The following is a 19,051-nucleotide window of genomic DNA, read 5'->3' as shown; positions in this document are numbered from 1 at the left end:
GTAACAAATGTAGATCATGTCAAGTTACCTGCTGATCTGTTTTTGGTAGCAATGACATATTCCAGAAAATGACTATGAAGATTTTCATTCATCCAGGTCATGGTTTATTTAGTACAGGTAAATTTAAAACAACTGGACTTGCTGAGTAATCAATGAAGACGTTTCACTACTCACCCGAGCAGCTTCTTCAGTACAACTGACTGGTGTGGGAAATTCTCGGCATATAAACTCTTCCACTAATCCATTTACAATGGCACATTGTAACTCTTCAAAGAGGTGACATCTGAAGAACGTCTTCATTGATTACTCCACAAGTCCAGTTGTTTTAAATTTACCTATTCTAGATATATTAAGAAAAATGTATTATGTCAGTGTGATAAATGACGCCTTGTCTTTCATAAAATGGAACCGACTGCAATTACTGGTTTCCCCATTATGCTCAGAAGGGCACACCTGTTGGCACTGGCAAATTCTGGACCATGACATCCCAAAAATCAACTGAATATTGAGTTTATATATGTTGTATAAGCAGGGTCCTGCTGTCACTTAAATGTAAATGTCATCCAGTCAATTAAGTTTTTTGCATTATTAAAGAAAGCAGCATTTTAACCAACTTATACATATTTAATTATGTTACTTACTTTGCTATTGAAAGCAGTAGAGCTCTTTGGGGCCATTCAAAATTATCTAAACAAAACTGATCAGGTGGGGCTTTGGTTAGACAACAGATACTTCACAACACTGTTGATTTCAAACATGCTACAATGGAAAAGCAGGGCTTTATTTATTCAATGAGAAGATTGGAAAGGGGGGGGGTCGCCGACCCTGTAAACTGTTCTAAATTGATACATTTAGTTGATACATTTCTTATCTTTGTCCCTACTGAGCAGAATCCCTGAGTTTCATTAAAGGCAGCTGTTAGAATTGATACAATAGTTGCTGATATTCCAGAGATGCTGCTGAGAAATGGATCAACTAATTGCATCAACTAAATGTAAAAGTGCAGATGCTCCTGGATCACTGAGCTGCCAGAAACATTAAACGGAAAACGGTAAAAAGATGGAAAGCAATTGAAAAAAAATCTTTGTCTCTTATGGAGATTAATCTGAAAACAACTGAACTGAAAAAAGTGTTTGGAAGGTGAACAACCCCTTTAAAAGAGACCTGTCATTTGCACAACTTCTCATTTGATTTGCCAAATTCAAGAGATGAAACAACTTGAATACTCACAAAACTTAAAGGGATACTGTCAAATTTTTTTTTTTTCAAAATGAATCAGTTAATAGTGCTGCTCCAGCAGAATTCTGCACTGAAATCCATTTCTCAAAAGAGCAAACTGATTTTTTTATATTCAATTTTGAAATCCGACATGGGGCTAGACATATTGTCAATTTCCCAGCTGCCCCAAGTCATGTGACTTGTGCTCTGATAAACTTCAATCACTCTTTACTGCTGTACTGCAAGTTGGAGTGATATCACCCCCTCCCTTTTCCCCCCAGCAGCCAAACAACAGAACAATGGGAAGGTAACCAGATAGCAGCTCCCTAAAACAAGATAACAGCTGCCTGGTAGATCTAAGAACAACAATCAATAGTAAAAACCCATGTCCCACTGAGACACATTCAGTTACATTGAGAAGGAAAAACAGCAGCCTGCCAGAAAGCATTTCTCTCCTAAAGTGCAGACACAAGTCACATGACCAGGGGCAGCTGGGAAATTGACAATATGTCTAGCCTTATGTCAGATTTTAAAATTGAATATAAAAAAATCTGTTTGCTCTTTTGAGAAATGGATTTCAGTGCAGAATTCTGCTGGAGCAGCACTATTAACTGATTCATTTTGAAACAAAATTTTTTTCCCATGACAGTATCCCTTTAAAGGAAAACTATACCCCCCAAACAATGTAGGTCTCTGTAAAAATATACTGCATAAAGCGGTTCATATGCAAAACCCTGCTTCATGTAAATAAACCATTTTCATAATAATATACTTTTCTAGTAGTATGTGCCATTGGGTAATCCTAAATAGAAAATTAAAAAAAGAAATCACCCTCCGCCTATGTGCTCATTTGCCTTAGTCTCAACTCCCCTAGGACCAGTTATTAGCTGGCAATAAACATTTCCTAACTAGTACCCTCCATGATTCCTGCTGTGCACCCTTGTATCTGACAATGCTGTGATTCTGACAGGCAGATGTTTGAGTTATCTAACATCGTAGTCACATAAATTTGTTTGATGTTTCTGTATATTGTTGTTGATGTTTCTGTATATCAATATACACGATTTCCCAATTTTTAGATCAGTTTTAAATTTCAGGCCTCAAGGACTTTCACAGGCTAGAATTAATTCACAGCCCAGCAGGTGTAGTCATTTGTAATATCTGTATTCAAATTTACAGAACTTTCATAAAGAAAACAACACATTGGCCAAAACATCACTCTTCAGTGTTACTGCCAAAATGCTCTGTAGCTCAATTCGTTTCTGTGGGAACATGCCTTGGAGCTATAAAGACAAAATACCCCTGATAACATGCTTGTGACATACTAATATAGATAAAACTGCAGTCGCTTTTCAGTCCTGAGAAACATTGGCTGCTGAAGCCAATAGAAAGAGGCAGCTCTAGCTGTTACATGAAGAGATCACCTGACCAGAAATACTGCAGCTCTAACTGTAACAGGAAGAGATCACCTGACCAGAAATACTGCAGCTCTAACTGTAACAGGAAGAGATCACCTGACCAGAAATACTGCAGCTCTAACTGTAACAGGAAGAGATCACCTGACCAGAAATACTGCAGCTCTAACTGTAACAGGAAGAGATCACCTGACCAGAAATACTGCAGCTCTAACTGTAACAGGAAGAGATCACCTGACGAGAAATACTGCAGCTCTAACTGTAACAGGAAGAGATCACCTGACAGAAACACTGCAGCTCTAACTGTAACAGGAAGAGATCACCTGACCAGAAACACTGCTGCTCTAACTGTAACAGGAAGAGATCACCTGACCAGAAATACTGCAGCTCTAACTGTAACAGGAAGAGATCACCTGACCAGAAATACTGCAGCTCTAGCTGTAACAGGAAGAGATCACCTGACCAGAAATACTGCAGCTTTAACTGTAACAGGAAGAGATCACCTGATCAGAAATACTGCAGCTCTAACTGTAACAGGAAGAGATCACCTGACCAGAAATACTGCAGCTCTAACTGTAACAGGAAGAGATCACCTGACCAGAAATACTGCAGCTCAAACTGTAACAGGAAGAAGTGTGGAAGCAAAAGACACAACTCTGTCTGTTAATTGGCTCATGTGACCTAACATGTATGGTTTGTTTGTGTGCACTGAATCAGCATCACAACATCACCCGGCAGTTCATTCCACAACCTCACTGTCCTCACTGTGATGAACCCCCTATGTTGCTTCAAATGAAACTTCTTTTCCTCTAGTCTAAAGGGGAGGCCTCTGGTACGTGATCCACTTTATGGGTAAAAAGGTCCCCGGCTATTTGTCTATAATGTCCTCTAATGTACTTGTAAAGTGTAATCATGTCCCCTCACAAGCGCCTTTTTTCCAGAGAAAACAACCCCAACCTTGTCAGTCTCCCCTCATAATTTAAGTCTTCCCTCCCTCTAACCAGTTTAGTTGCACTTAGTCTCTGCACTCTCTCCAGCTCATTTATATCCCTCTTAAGGACTGGAGTCCAAAACTGCCCCCATACTCCAGATGAGGCCTCACCAGGGACCTATAAAGAGACACAATTATGTTTTCATCCCTTGAGTTAATGCCCTTTTTTATACAAGAACTTATTTGCTTTAGTAGCCACAGAATGACACTGCCCAGAATTAGACAACTTGTTATCTACAAAGACCCCAAGATCCTTTTCATTTAAGGAAACTCCCAACTCACTGCCATTTATAGTGTTCAAAATGTACATGCAAGGAATGGTCATGAAGAGGGTTGTCATGAAGTGTAAAAAATGACACTTAAATATTTAAATATTAGAAAAACAGTCACAAATAGAAAATTGGAAAAAGTCGTTATTTCGGGTGAACAATCTGAAAACAACTAGGTGTTTGAAGGTGAACAACCCCTTTAATCTTGAAAAAGGCCCCAAGCAGGAGCCAAATTTGAGAAATGTATAATAATTGGAACCCAGGCCACCCTTACAGCTTTAATGGAATGCAGCTTGTGTGCGTGTGTATTTATATAAAAAATATATATAATTGTGTCAAGAACACAAGCAATGCACATCCACACTGTGGTCACGTTAAACCAGTTGCTGTAGGCCCAATGCAAAGATCTCATTTATTCATGCAGAACATCTAAAGAATATTAGTCAGGACTCGCACTAGGCTAGTGCTGACTCCAGATATTACACTTTTTATATCTATAAATGTTGTGAACCACTTTCGTAAATTTCCATGCGAGAGTAATAAGCCTTAACTGGGGGGGGCACCCATCCTTCTTCTGGGTTTTCAGTTTAGTTGGGGAAATACACTACTGTAGACCCAGGCAAAGATTCCAATTGTGACCCCACAACCCTCCTCTTTTCCTAGTGAGTCAGTTCTGTCCCCATAATACATAAAATCATCTTAAAATTCATTTTTATAAAGAGGACCATAAAGTTTATATAGGGTGTTAAAGTGGACCTGTCACCCAGACATAAAAATCTGTATAATAACAGTCATTTTCAAATTAAACATGAAACTCAATTTAAATTTTTTATTAAAGCATTCATAGCTGTTGTAAGCTCATTTAAACATCTCAGCTGTCAATCAAATATTGTCTGCCCCTCCTCTATGCCTTAGGCAATTACTTTCACTTTCCATTCAGCACTTCCTACATGTCACTGCTCTCCCCACATTCCCCCGCTCTCTTTATCGTTTAATTGTGTAGCCAGGACATGGGGATGGACATCAGGTCCCCCATTCTGGTGCACAAACAAGATTCTGAGATGATGCAAGGCTTGTCTTAATGAGGGTAGGACTACATGGATGTTTTTGTCACGATCCGATGCACTGCAACAAAACGCCAGCGTCAAATTGCATGCGACGGAAATAAGGTAAGTGAATACATTGTCGGATGGTGTTGCAGCGTTGATCTGACACAACTTCACCCCCCTTCACAATAATTGAGTGCGTCTAATTGTGCGCTCCCCTGCAGCTGAAAGGAAGAAAATGCAACGCAGGGGAGCTCAGGTAAAAACGCTCGTCTGTAAGACCCCTTAAAGGAACAGTTCTGTGTGAAAATAAAAACTGGGCAAATAAATAGGCTGTGCAAAATAAAAAATGTTTCTAAAATATTTAGTTAGCCAAAAATGTAAGGTATAAAGGCTGGAGTGAGTGGATGTGTAACATAATAGCCAGAACACTACTTCCTGATTTTAAGCTCTCTAACTCTGTGTTAGTCAGTGACTTGAAGGGGGGGGGGGCACATGGGACATATCTGTTCAGTGAGTTTGTAATTGATCCTCAGCATTCAGCTCAGATTCAAAAGCAACAGTTATGTCCCATGATTGGTTACTGCCTGGTAACCAGGGTAACTTATCAGTGGAAACCAAGAGAGCTGAAAAGCAGTGTTCTGTAGTGTAGTGTTCTGGCTATTATGTTACACATCCAGTCACTCCAGCCTTTATATATTATTTACCCAGTTTTTATTTTTGTACTGAACAATTCCTTTAAGAAGATCCAGGGCCCATTCATGGAGGACTTTACTCTGACAACTTTGCGATAGTCTCCCTGCACCTCAGAATAAGGTTACCAGTCTGAATTAAATGAAACACAATCAGCCCAGCCATTCTACATGTAATTTGAATTTTTCTAAGTAGCGCTGATTTTCACATGATCTTATTAACCTACTATATAGAGCAGCAGCTATCTGTCCTGTATAAATCAGAGCAGTGCTGTGCATCATGATAATGTCATTACCATTACAGATTGTAAACGGGGAGGGAAGTTGCGAGACTTTTTGTCACAAAACAAGGAAACAAAAAAAATGTTTTCCCCTTCCAAACCCCTAATTTGCATATGCAAATTAGGATTCGGTTCAGTATTCGGCCAAATCTTTCGCAAAGGATTCAGGGGTTCAGCTGGATCCAAAAAAGTGGATTCGGTGCATCCCTAGTTTACATTGCAAATAATCCACTCTACCGTATAAAATGTAATTCTCGAACCAGCAAGTGCATTTTTTTTTAATTTAAAATATTGGTGTGTTGCCAGCCATCTCTGGTCATGTGCTTTCAGAAAGAACCAGCACTTTAGGATGGAACTGCTTTCTGGCAGGCTGTTGTTTTCTCCTACTCTAACTGAATGTGTCTCAGTGGGACCTGGATTTTACTATTGAGTGCTGTTCTTAGATCTACCAGGCAGCTATCTTGTCACCTTCCCATCGTTCTGTTGTTAGGCTGCTGGGGGGGGGTATCACTCCAACTTACAGTAAAGAGTGACTGAAGTTTATCAGAGCACAAGTCACATGACTTTGGGCAGCTGGAAAACTGACAATATGTCTAGCTCAATGTCAGATTTCAAAATTAAATATAAAAAAAAAAAATCTGCTTGCTCTTTTGTGAAACGGATTTCAGTCCAGAATTCTGCTGGAGCAGCACTATGTACTGATGGATTTTGAAATTTTTTTCTTCCCATGACAGTATCCCTTTAAAGGGGCACATCCTGACACAGGCGCATGTAAGTGCTGAATGAAAGTGGAAGGCAAACATATTGTGTTCATGCGCTTGTGTCAGCATGGGCCATATAGAAGAGTCGACTGCGTTCCTGTGCTCCACTGTGACTCATTTAAACTAAATACAGAGGAGCGCAGGGAAAACCAACTGTGTGCAAGAGACCCAGGCTATTTGCTCAGTTTGTACCTGGCAGGTATCTGCTTTGTATCTAACGAGATGCATGTCAGACACATCTCATGTTTAAAAAAATATCCCTTGCATGTGAATAATATACTTTTCGTGATCACATTTAAAAGGCTTGTGCAGAAACATATTCCCCTATAAATATATGAACAGTGAGATTATAAGGAACTTGTAACTGGACCCTTAACCAGTTGTGGCTGTGAGAGTCGCTGGAGGAGCTTACTGAATGAGAGCGTCTTACCTTAGGCCTGCCTAGGGGTGAATATTAGGATGAAGCTGCTCCTATCGTTATCCCGAATCTCCAGAATCCTTTCCAATCCCAGGGTATGAACAACCAGGCAGCTCTGTTTCTTAAGATTCCATCTCAGTTATATCTGTCTGGCAGCCAGTTCCACAGCACAGGTTAGAAACATCCAGCACAGACAGGACCTGTTGGAGAGTGAATTCCATTTAGCAGAAAAAAGGTGTTTATTCACTTTTTTCCCCTTTCTACAGTTGAATGGGTTTGTTTAAGGTGGGGCACAAGGATAGATTTATGAAACATTAGACAGATGTGACTTGGGACAGCCTACATGCAGATTGTGTGAGGAAGTGTGTGTAGCAGAATCCCCATTAATCTAGACACACACACACCTATTGTGCTTTGCTTTTACTCATTTTCCCATTTTCCGTTATTTTCTCCATGTTAAGTTATCACCTGCAATAATTACATAATTACTAGCGTTTGTTCGTGTCTAGCGAAAATTCACTAGTGGTCTTGCTCTTAGGTCAATTTGCATACGGCGGGTAATTTAAAGATGTCCAGGGAACCTTAATAAAGACAAGAGAGTTATTCTAATGCCCTACACATGAGCCCACTGTAAAATTAATGTTCCACATGTTATGAAATGTTTGGAGAAAATAGTTCCCCAAAAAAAAGTAATTTAGGACTTTTGCAGACAATCCCGCTTCAAAAAAAGGAAAAGTCGCCAGCAGTTTGTGTTCACAGGATATAATGTAAGTGACAGAAGATTGAGGAAGATCTGGCTGCTTTATAGGACTTCGTCTGGTCTGAGGTGGTGAAGTCAACTGTGGCGCGACACGGCTGTCGGATGCAGACGCTGTGACTTCATCCGACATTTCTATCTTTTACCTTATTTCCGTCATATGCGATTTGTCGCAGTGCATCGGATTGCGCTGAAAACATCAGTGAAGTCCTACCCTTAAAGGCAGGACTTGATGATGCATTTTGACCTGACATTTCGCAATGCGGCTAAAAGCATGCGACGTGTCGGATGTTTTACTGGAAACGGAAGTGAAGGAGAAATCGCATGTTACAGCTACATTGATCCGACTGTCAGATCAATGTAGTTGTAACATGCGATTTCTCCTTCACTGCCGTTTTCAGTAAAACATCAGACACGTCGCATGCTTTTAGCCGCATTGCGACGTGTTGTTTCAAAATGCATCATAGAGTCCTGCCCTTAAGGGGTTGTTCACCTTCAGTTGTTTTCAGATTGTTCATCATAAATAAAGACCTTTTTCAATTGCATTCCATCATTTATTTTTTTTTACTATTATCCCAAAATTTGCCCAACCTGCACCCGCCTGCCTGCGCTAGAACCCGCCCGACCCGCAGGTTAACCACTAGTAAATAACTAGTTCCTGTCTCTAGTGTTTCTGTCTGGCAGCTCAGTGATCCAGGAGCAGGTTCTGAACTGTTGAAAACCTGCTCAATAATGATGTTCGAGCCGGCCTGATACCCGCTGAGCTCTTCTCCTGCTCTCCCCGCCCGCCACTGTCAAATGCTGGCTGCCGACTTCCGGGTTCATCTTTTATAGCCGCTGCGCCTGCTCGCCCCACCCCTTTTTGTGACGTCATCAGCGGGCAGGTCGGCGCGGGTCTGTAAAAGCAACCCGGAAGTCGGATGCTGGCTCGGGGTCAGGTAGGACGGGTTAGGGTCACTACTTCTCAGCAGGGACAAAGATAAGAAATGTATCAACTAAATGTATCAATTTAGAACAGTTTACAGGGTCGGCGACCCCCCCAAGCTGCTTTAGAAACACATAAGGTGAAAAATAAAACTTTACACTTCAATATTAGATAAACTGTCACAAATAGAAAGTCGTTGCAAAAAGTCTTTATTTCTGAAAGCAACTGAACTGAAAAATGTTTTTGCAGGTGAACAAACCCGTTAACATTTCTGGCTGTGATAAATTCCATCAGGAGCCAATTAAATTGTCTGTATGGTTTGTTTTTTGAAGTTAGGGAGGGCCCTATACAGAGACGGGGAGGAAAATGCCAACTCCCAGTCAGAAGGGAACTGTGTTTATGAGATGTCATATTGTTGTGTAAGGGGATATATTATATTATATAAAAGCAAGAATGTGGCTTTGCGTTATTCTACTTGTGGGAATTCAAGTGGCAGCTTTGGCCTCTCAAAGTAAAACTTTGGTAACTTTAAAGGAAATCTGTTTTATTCACAAGGTAGTTTACCAGTGTTATTCAGAGTATTGGATTTGGTTGATGCCTCCCAGTGGGGATTAGGGGATCTTGTTTATATTAAAAAGGAACCAAATAAAAAAAAAATAGAAAAAGAAATAAGACTACAGTGTGGGGAAAGTTTATCTTTCAGCAGAAGAGTGATATCAAATACTATAGTAAAGCAAGCGTGGCTTATGATATAATAAAATATAATATAATAAAATGATATGGTCTTGATACTAAAAAACAAATACATGATACAGTTACAAGAAATACGTTTTGTGAACACTTACCTAGATTTATTGCAACAATTGCTCATAAAAAAAAAAGGTTTCAGTAGTTTAGTGGTAAACACAGGATTTTAATGGTATGAACAGATTACTGGGTAATTATTGGGTTCACAAACGATTTCATGCAGCTATATAACTGTGGATAAACTGTGGGATTTATGGAAGCCTCTTCTTTTCCCACATTTACATTGACGTTGGACTTCAGTTATCAAAGTCTTTGCTATGACATTATCAATCTCTGTGGAACACGTGGCCATCTGGTGACTGTGGGCAACTCAGGCAAAGAACAAATAATCCTTATTAAACCAGATAGGGGATTTCTCCAAAGATGCTTTCAGTCTTTTTCCATTACATTTACATTTGAGAGCGATCAAAAGTGATTGAACGTGTAGCCAGTCAGTAAACAAACCCATCCCGAAAAAAAAACCCACCAGCACATTTAGGATGAACATTTCACCAAGTATTTGCACTGCTCAGTAATCAGGGAAGAGTTTTATACAACAAGGAGGAGAGTGAAGATGAGCTAACATGCAGTTTAAATTGCATTAAAGTAGGGATGCACCAAATCCACTATTTTGGATTCGGCCGAACCCCCAAATCCTTCACAAAAGATTCAGATGAATACCGAACTGAATCCGAATTTGCATACGCAAATTAGGGGTGGGAAGGGGAAACATTTCTTACTTCCTTGTTTTGTGACAAAAAGTCACGCGATTCCCCTCCACGACCCTAATTTGCATATGCGGATTTTGTTCGGCTGGGCAGAAGGATTCACCCAAATCTAAATCCTGCTTAAAAAGGCAGAATCCTGGATTCAGTGCATCCCTAATTAAAGGCAAAGTACAGTATCAGCGGCGTAACTATAGAGGAAACAGACCCCATGGTCGCGGGAAAGCCAAGGGACAGGAGGCTCGGACTGCTTCCTCTATAGCCGTAAGAATAAGCGGGAAGGCTGGTGGAGAGAGTGTCAGATATTCCCAGTATACAAGGGATGTCCAACTTGTAGCCCTACTGCTGTTATTGAATTGAGTGTTAAACTGTGACTCTCAGGGGCAGATTTATTAAGGGTCGAATTGAAAATTTAAATTTTCTGATTTCTTTTATGGCCAAAACCAGGGTTGGACTGGGGGGCCTGGGGCCTCCGAAACCCACCCATACTACAAAGCCCCCTCTGGGCACATGGCACACATACAACTCGCACTCTTACCCATCCTTGTGCGTGTACACTTGTAAACTTTGCAAAGTGTGACCATGGCAGGAGGAGGCATTTTGGGGCAGCAGGGACAGGGAGCGGGCCTGGGTCCAACCAGGGTTTTTCCCGGTGTATCGCCAGCCCAGTCCAATGCTGGTCAAATTCAACCAGGGAATTATCCAAACTCGATTTGAGTTTTTTTAAAAATTCGAATTTGATTTACGAGGTTTATCATACACTGGCCCTTTAAGAACTCAAGTGTTTAAAATTCAAATTGATTTTTTTCGGGTCGTTTAAATTCGTTCAAGTTTAAAAAATTAGATGTTATTAATAAATTTCGACTAGTCTAATTTATGGGAGTTTAAAAAAAACACTCATGTATTTGAAATTCGACCCTTGATAAATGTTCCTCCCTGTGTCCCACCGACAGCTAAAGGCATTTGCAGGGAATTGTTCTCCCATCAGTTCTTGCCCCCAATGGCACCATTGTTATTCCACACTCTCTCCTGGACAAGCCCAGCTGAATGGAGCCAGATTCATAAAGATGGCCATACACAGAGATCCATCGCCAAACGAGCGGATCTCTGCCTGATATGCCCACCTTGTGGTGGGCGATAGCTGATCAAATTGCGGGCCCTAGAGCCCAGCGATCGGATCATAACGAAGGGTAAAAAATGTTTTTTTCAAAATGAATCAGCTAATAGTGCTGCTCCAGCAGAATTCTGCACTGAAATCCATTTCTCAAAAGAGCAAACAGATTTTTTTATATTCAATTTTGAAATCTGACATGGGGCTAGACATTTTGTCAATTTCCCAGCTGCCCCAAGTCATGTGACTTGATAAACTTCAATCACTCTTTACTGCTGTACTGCAAGTTAGAGTGATATCAACCCCCTCCCTTTTCCCCCCAGCAGCCAAACAAAAGAACACTGGGAAGGTAACCAGATAGCAGATCCCTAACACAAGATAACAGCTGCCTGGTAGATCTAAGAACAACACTCAATAGTAAAAACCCATGTCCCACTGAGACACATTCAGTTACATTGAGAAGGAAAAACAGCAGCCTGCCAGAAAGCATTTCTCTCCTAAAGTGCAGGCACAAGTCACATGACCAGGGGCAGCTGGGAAATTGACAAAATGTCTAGCCCCATGTCAGATTTCAAAATTGAATATAAAAAAATCTGTTTGCTCTTTTGAGAAATGAATTTCAGTGCAGAATTCTGCTGGAGTAGCACTATTAACTGATGCGTTTTGAAAAAAACATGTTTTCCGGTGACAGGATCCCTTTAAGCCTTGAACAAACCAATATCTGCAAACCAATAGCTTGTGTAACTAGCAGGCTGTATAGAGGAGTGTGGGAACACAAAGGAGGACAGGGCTTAATTATAGATAATCCCCCGCAGTCCTAACGCCAGATATCAACTGAAAGCCGCTACAAGGATATTGATTCCCGTCTTCAGCTACGAGAGAATTTTTGTGCAATATCACAAATTTTAAAGCACATTTCATTGTACTGCACAGAGAGGGAGACTGTTGCACACAACCTCTACACAACCAGCTGGATGGATTGTGATTAGTATTCTTTCCACTGTGTAAATAGATGATGTTTAGACTGCACCAGGGGTCTGGAATATGACCAGTCTTGCTTGTGTATAAACTTTATTTATAGGGCCAGGGAGATTAGATTTTGTAATCCATAAATTCCTTGAAATTCAAAGTTAATACGTAGATTTCTGTGATTGATAATCCAGGGAATAGTGTGTATTTAGTGCATGAGAAAATGCATATGAGTTTGAAGAACAGAAAAACATAATAGTATATTGGGCAAATTGCTACTCAACATAGGAAAACAATTTTTTTTGCAGGCTGAGAGAAACATATCCACTCCCTTCTGGATCTCCCTTTAGCTCTATGGACAATCACAGCTTCCGCCTGCTTGTGGATACACAGACCAGACTGAAGGGAAGATCAGTCCGAAAACCATGTTGCATTTTTGGGTCAATCTTCACTTCTGCTCCGATTGTGGTCAGTACAGGTATATACTGTACCTCATAGGTATAACAGGCATATTACATGCCTCCCTACTGTCCCGTTTTTCACAGGACCATCCCAATTTTGACAGTTCAACATTACTGATATGTCCCGACTTTCTCTTTGATCTCCTGCACTGAACAGCCAGAAAAAGATACAAAGTTTCTAAAACGTAATTTTGGCAGAGAGCCCAGAATACGTGGCAGGTGCACATACATTTGTAACAATTTAAAGAAGCAATTGTAACAATTTAAAAGGATAGTCATGGGGAAAATTTTTTTTCCCCAAAACACATCAGTTAAAAGTGCTGCTCCAGGAGATTTCTGAACTGAAATCCATTTCTCAAAGGGGCAAACAGATTTTTTTATGTTTCATTTTTAAATCTGATGTGGGGCTAGAAATATTGGCAGTTTCCCAGCTGCCTCCAGTCATGTGGCTCTGATAAACTTCAGTCACTCTTTACTGCGGTCTCTGGGAAGGGAGTGTGACTGTGGCACAGACCATTAGATATTATGGTCTGTGCTGGGTTTCGATTATCAAACATATTCAAATTGCAAATAGGACCTCTGCCATTGACTTCTACAGGACCTCGACAGGTCGAAGACAGAGTATTTTCAGATTCAGACTTTTTGCATCCTTTGGGTATAATAAATCTCAAAATTATTTTTTTTAGTCTATTTTTATAGTAAAATAAAATTATAGTAATTTTTATAGTAAAAAAACTAAAATTGTTCGAGTTTTTGGCATTTGGACTTTAATAAATAACCCCCTACATGTGGACCTTAGCTATATACAGACTGTACATTGCACAAGTTACTTTGACTTCATAAATAAAAGGAATAAACAAATGTAATAAATGCACAATAACTTAAGTGTGTGTGTATATGTGTATATACTGTATATATATATATATATATATATAGATAAGAATAGGTACATCATGGCTAATATTGGCTGATTATTAAATGTACAGCAATGATACATTCACACTGCCTAGTCTATAAATAACCACATTCCTGTTACAAAAACACAATGGACAATAATAATAATAATAGAAGGATAGAACTACTACCCTTGGCATGAGTTTAATATACACAGACACAAACACAATAAGCCACTATTAAAACATATACTACCCAAGATGCACTCATTTCTTATTCTTTTAATTCTTTTAATATATAAAATGTAAAAAGGGCACATAAATTCATGTGATATTCTCTGCCCAATGTTTGAAACGAGTATCTCAGACAAGGCTCCTCTGTGAAGGTGAGAAGACCGTTCCCACTCCGTTATCGGTCTGAAATAACACTCAGAATAACCCACTTCATCCAGCTGGCGGCCAGACGAAACATAAGGGGATTTCTTCTTGCATGCCATTAGAGATTAGATTTGGTAAACTACACTTCTGCTATATTTCTGTAGTAACTTATTTCATTTTCACGGATATTACACGAGATCTAATAAAGTCAAGTTGCCCAACTGTAGAGAGTGTCATCTTGAGGAATATCAGTTTTAGCAGAAACCCTTGTAAAGCAGTGGTGTAAATGATTGACAGAAGAGGAGCGCCGGTTCACATGCAATGCATTTCTATTGCTTCTTGTGATTCACAGGTCATGTGCGTATTGCAAATCTCCAATTCCTTGGAAAAAGCCAAAATGCTGTTGGTTGCAAACTCGCATTGTCACATTGTTTTTGCAGACAGCGTTCCCAAATCTGCCTCAGAGTTGCCTGCTAAGTTTCTGTGCTTGCCTCTCTTTGGCTTCAAAGGCAAACTTGGTATCTTGAAGTTGGCCAATAGCTTCCCGGGCCTCCTGCATGTCCTGTGTGATCTGGGTGAACTTCTCAGCCAAGTCCTTGTTGTCTCTGCGTATGTCTTGCACCAACTGGTTCACCTCTTCTGTCTGTTTGGTACAATGAACCTTTAATTGCTCCACCTCAGCCAGCATAGCTTCCATAGTCTTAACCAGAGAGTCCAGCTTCTCTTTCGACATGGCCACTTGGTCCAACTGATAACAGTAGCAAAGGATAATCTAGAAGGAGACGATGTGAGAAGCCCCTTCCATCTGAAGCAATACTTATAGTCTCTTGTCCGACGCACAACACTGCATCATCACAAAGCCTCTTTGTCGAGATAATCCAAGTTCCCCCAGTCACAATGAAATAATCCGAGAGGATTTTAGCTTTATGCTGACTGCTATGTGTGGAGATCAGGAAACAGATGTAAGACCCATGTCATTACTTATGTCTTATCGTTAATGTCCATAAAAAGCCATATGTCCCTATTGTTTTTAATGCATTTATGAATAAGGCGTGAGGCATTACTGATATGGACAAGGTGTAAATAATAATAGATAGACAGTAGATCTCAAAGCTTGGCTTAGCATACTGTAACAGACCTGGTTGTAGAATGAGACAGATTACAATACATTTGCAGGAAATCAACAATCCTGGGTTTTAAGGTGAGGTCCAGTAGCTTTTGGCAGCTTCTACTCCCAAAAAAAGAACCACCACCATAATATCAGAACATTGCATCTCATAGACATCCTATTGTAAAAGAAACCATTGCCACAAATGGTTGTAATGGTCAGCAGCCCTAGAGACCACAAAGTACTGTAACTGGGTGCGGTTGTCAGGCAGTATGTTGAGCACCAATACGAAATAAAAAAGGGGGGTGCTAATGGGTTAACCAACAATAAAAAGCAAGTGCATATATGTTTTATTTGATCCAATCGTTTATAGACGTGCACATATCTGCCCTTATTTAAGGAAGGAAGGAGCAAATGTTGTGTATGCTGGTTATGGTGCATTTCTCTCTCTGAAAATCGGAGTAAAATGGGTCGTTCCAGACATTGTTCACAAGAACAGAATACTTTGATTAAAACATTGATTGGAGAGGGGAAACCATATAAATGAGTGCTACAAATGATAGGCTGCTCAGCTAAAATGATCTCAAATGGTTTAAAATGGTAACCAAAACCTGTAAGACGTGGAAGAAAATGGAAAAGTACCATTTGAATGGATAGAAGAACAGCCAAAATGGCAAAGACTCAGCCAATGATCAGCTCCAGGAAGATGAAAGAAGGAGTAAAGTTCCCTGTGATACTGTTACAATTAGAAGACGACTATGTGAAGCCAAACTATCGGCAAGAAGCCCCCGCAAAGTCCCATTTTTTAAATAAAGACGTGCTGAAGAGCTTACAATTTGCCAAAAAACACATTGACTGGCCTAAAGACCTTTAAGCAACTTTTAATTTTTTCTTTTTAATAGTTTTTGAATTATTTCCCTAAATTGTCCCTGCTTTCAAATGGGGGTCATTGACCTCTGCTAAAAAAAATAAAATAAATGCTCTGTAAGGCTACAAATGTATGTTCAAATCAACGCATGGTTGCTAGGGTAGTTTGCACCCTGGAAACCAGATTGATGAAATTGCAAACTGGAGAGCTGCTGAATAAAAAAACGAAGTAACTCAAAAACCACAAATGATAAAAAATGAAAACCAATTGCAAATGGTCTCAGAATATCCCTCTCTACGTCATAATTTAAAGGTGACCCCTTTAAAGTACAGTATCGCTGATAATGCTGCTGCTAGTCTTTTGCTATGAAAGAAACCTGGTGCCACTGAGCAATGTCAGTCTTTACCATTTAAAGGAAAACTATACCCCCAAAATGAACACTTAAGCAACAGATAGTTCATATCATATTAAGTGGTATATTAAAGAATCTTACCAAACTGGAATACATATTTAAGTAAATATTGCCCTTTTACATCTCTTGCCTTGAGCCACCATTTCATAATGGTCTCTGTGCTGTCTCAGAGATCACCTGACCAGAAATACTGCAGCTCTAACTGTAACAGGAAGAGATCACCTGACCAGAAATACTGCAGTTCTAAATGTAACAGGAAGAGATCACCTGACCAGAAATACTGCAGCTCTAACTGTAACAGGAAGAGATCACCTGACCAGAAATACTGCAGCTCTAACTGTAACAGGAAGAGATCACCTGACCAGAAATACTACAACTCTAACTGTAACAGGAAGAGATCACCTGACCAGAAATACTGCAGCTCTAACTGTAACAGGAAGAGATCACCTGACCAGAAATACTGCAGCTCTAACTGTAACATGAAGAGATTACCTGACCAGAAATACTGCAGCTCTAACTGTAACATGAAGAGATCACCTGACCAGAAATACTGCAGCTCTAGCTGTAACATGAAGAGATCACCTGACCAGAAATACTGCAGCTCTAACTGTAACAGGAAGAGATCACCTGACCAGAAATACTGCAGCTCTAACTGTAACAGGAAGGAGTGTGGAAGCAAAAGACACAACTCTGTCTGTTAATTGGCTCATGTGACCTAACATGTATGGTTTGTTGGTATGTTTGTGAGTTCAGTGAATCCTATGATCCCAGGGGGCGGCCCTTATTTTTTAAAATGGCAATTTTCTATTTATGATTACCCAATGGCACATACTACTAGAAAAGTATATTTTTATGAAAATGGTTTATTTACATGAAGCAGGATTTTACATATGAGCTGTTTTATGCAATATCTTTTTATAGAGACCTACATTGTTTGGGGGGTATAGTTTTCCTTTAACTCCATGATGGTGCCTCTCTGAATGTGCAGATACCTGTATTAATTCATTGCAACATAATGTGACAGCAGACATGCAAGACTACCACTAAATGACAAATTCACTTTTGCACCTCTCCAATAACCCGTGGAGAGGTTTTAGTAAATGCCTATAAAAGGTTACAGTATGAATGGTAACTGCCCAAAGAGAAAGTGTCTATGGACAGACAATGTTGGTACATGAGAGAGTGGCAAACAACTCCAACACTTTCAAACGATAACTTTATACTTAAAAAATCCCAACATAACGGTATTTCTTATACCTTTTTTTTAAAGGCACAGTCTTCTGAAACAAACATCTGGACTGTTTATATTTACAAATGTCCCCTTCTTATGGAACTGCATAAACGAGGGGCATTCCAGTGTAGTGATCAGCTGGAGAGGTATGAAGTCTCTTCTTAGAAGCCGATGAACACGTATAAACGATAATCTACATGTTCCCAGGGCCGACCATATCCTGCAGTGGAATTTAACAAGTTGTGGTCCCATTAGATTTCTTACTAATTCCAGCACAGGCTCACGTATAGGGATGCACCAGGATTCGGTTCGGGATTTGGCCAGGATTGGGACTTTCAGCAGGATTCAGCCAGGATTGGGCCTTTTTCAGTAGGATTCGGCTGAATCCTTCTGCCCGGCCGAACCGAATCCAAATCCTTGTTTGCAATTTAGGGGCGGGGAGGGAAATCACATAACTTTTTGTCACAAAACAAAGAAGTAAAATTTGTTTTGCATATGCAAATTCGAATTGGGATTTGGTTCGGTATTCGGCCGATTCTTTCGTGAAGGATTTGGGGGTTCAGCCGAATCCGAAATAGTGGATTCGGTGCATCCCTACTCATGTATACAGAGTAACTCTGCATAGGCGGCAGTCAAAGATTTCAGTAGTAACTATGCTGCTATTAGAAAAGCTTGAAAAACTCAACAAAAATTATTTACAGTACAAAAAAAATAAAAAAAATTATATATATATATATAAAAAATCATGTGTATGGCATACAGATGGCATCTATCAAATAATAAACATTGTTCTTCTATGCTCTGCCAGGAAAAAATTTGCACTTCTGTACAAGCCTTTGAATGCAGTCTTTGCAAGTGAGAATATACATTAGTTGATGGCTACCAACGTTATATCAGATGCCAGCAGTGTTTTATATATGGAAGATCACAGCGGGCATGGTATTGCTTCTGTTACAACATTATCATTCTCGCATACCTGGGGCCTTCACAAATATAAATGACGGGTGTGGTTAAAGGAGAAGGAAAGGTTAAAACTAAGTAAGCTTTATCAGAAAGGTCTACATAAATATACCAGTAACCCCTCAAAGTAATGCTGCTCTGAGTCCTTTGTCAAAAGAAACGCCACATTTCTTTCCTTCTATTGTGTACTCATGGGCTTCTGTATCACACTTCCTGTTTTCAGCTTAAACCTCCAGGGCTAGGGCTTGAGCATGCTCAGTTTGCTCCTCTACCCCTCCCTCCTCCTATTCCTGTTGTAATCCGAGTTTAGAGCTATGAGTGAGCAGAGAGAGACTCAGGCAGGAAGTGATGTCACACCAAGCGAATATGGCAGCTG

Source organism: Xenopus laevis, chromosome 8S, assembly GCF_017654675.1.
Source record: "Xenopus laevis strain J_2021 chromosome 8S, Xenopus_laevis_v10.1, whole genome shotgun sequence".
NCBI lineage: Eukaryota > Metazoa > Chordata > Amphibia > Anura > Pipidae > Xenopus > Xenopus laevis.
The sequence above is the reverse complement of the archived record's forward strand: the minus strand, read 5'-3'. Positions refer to the sequence as shown.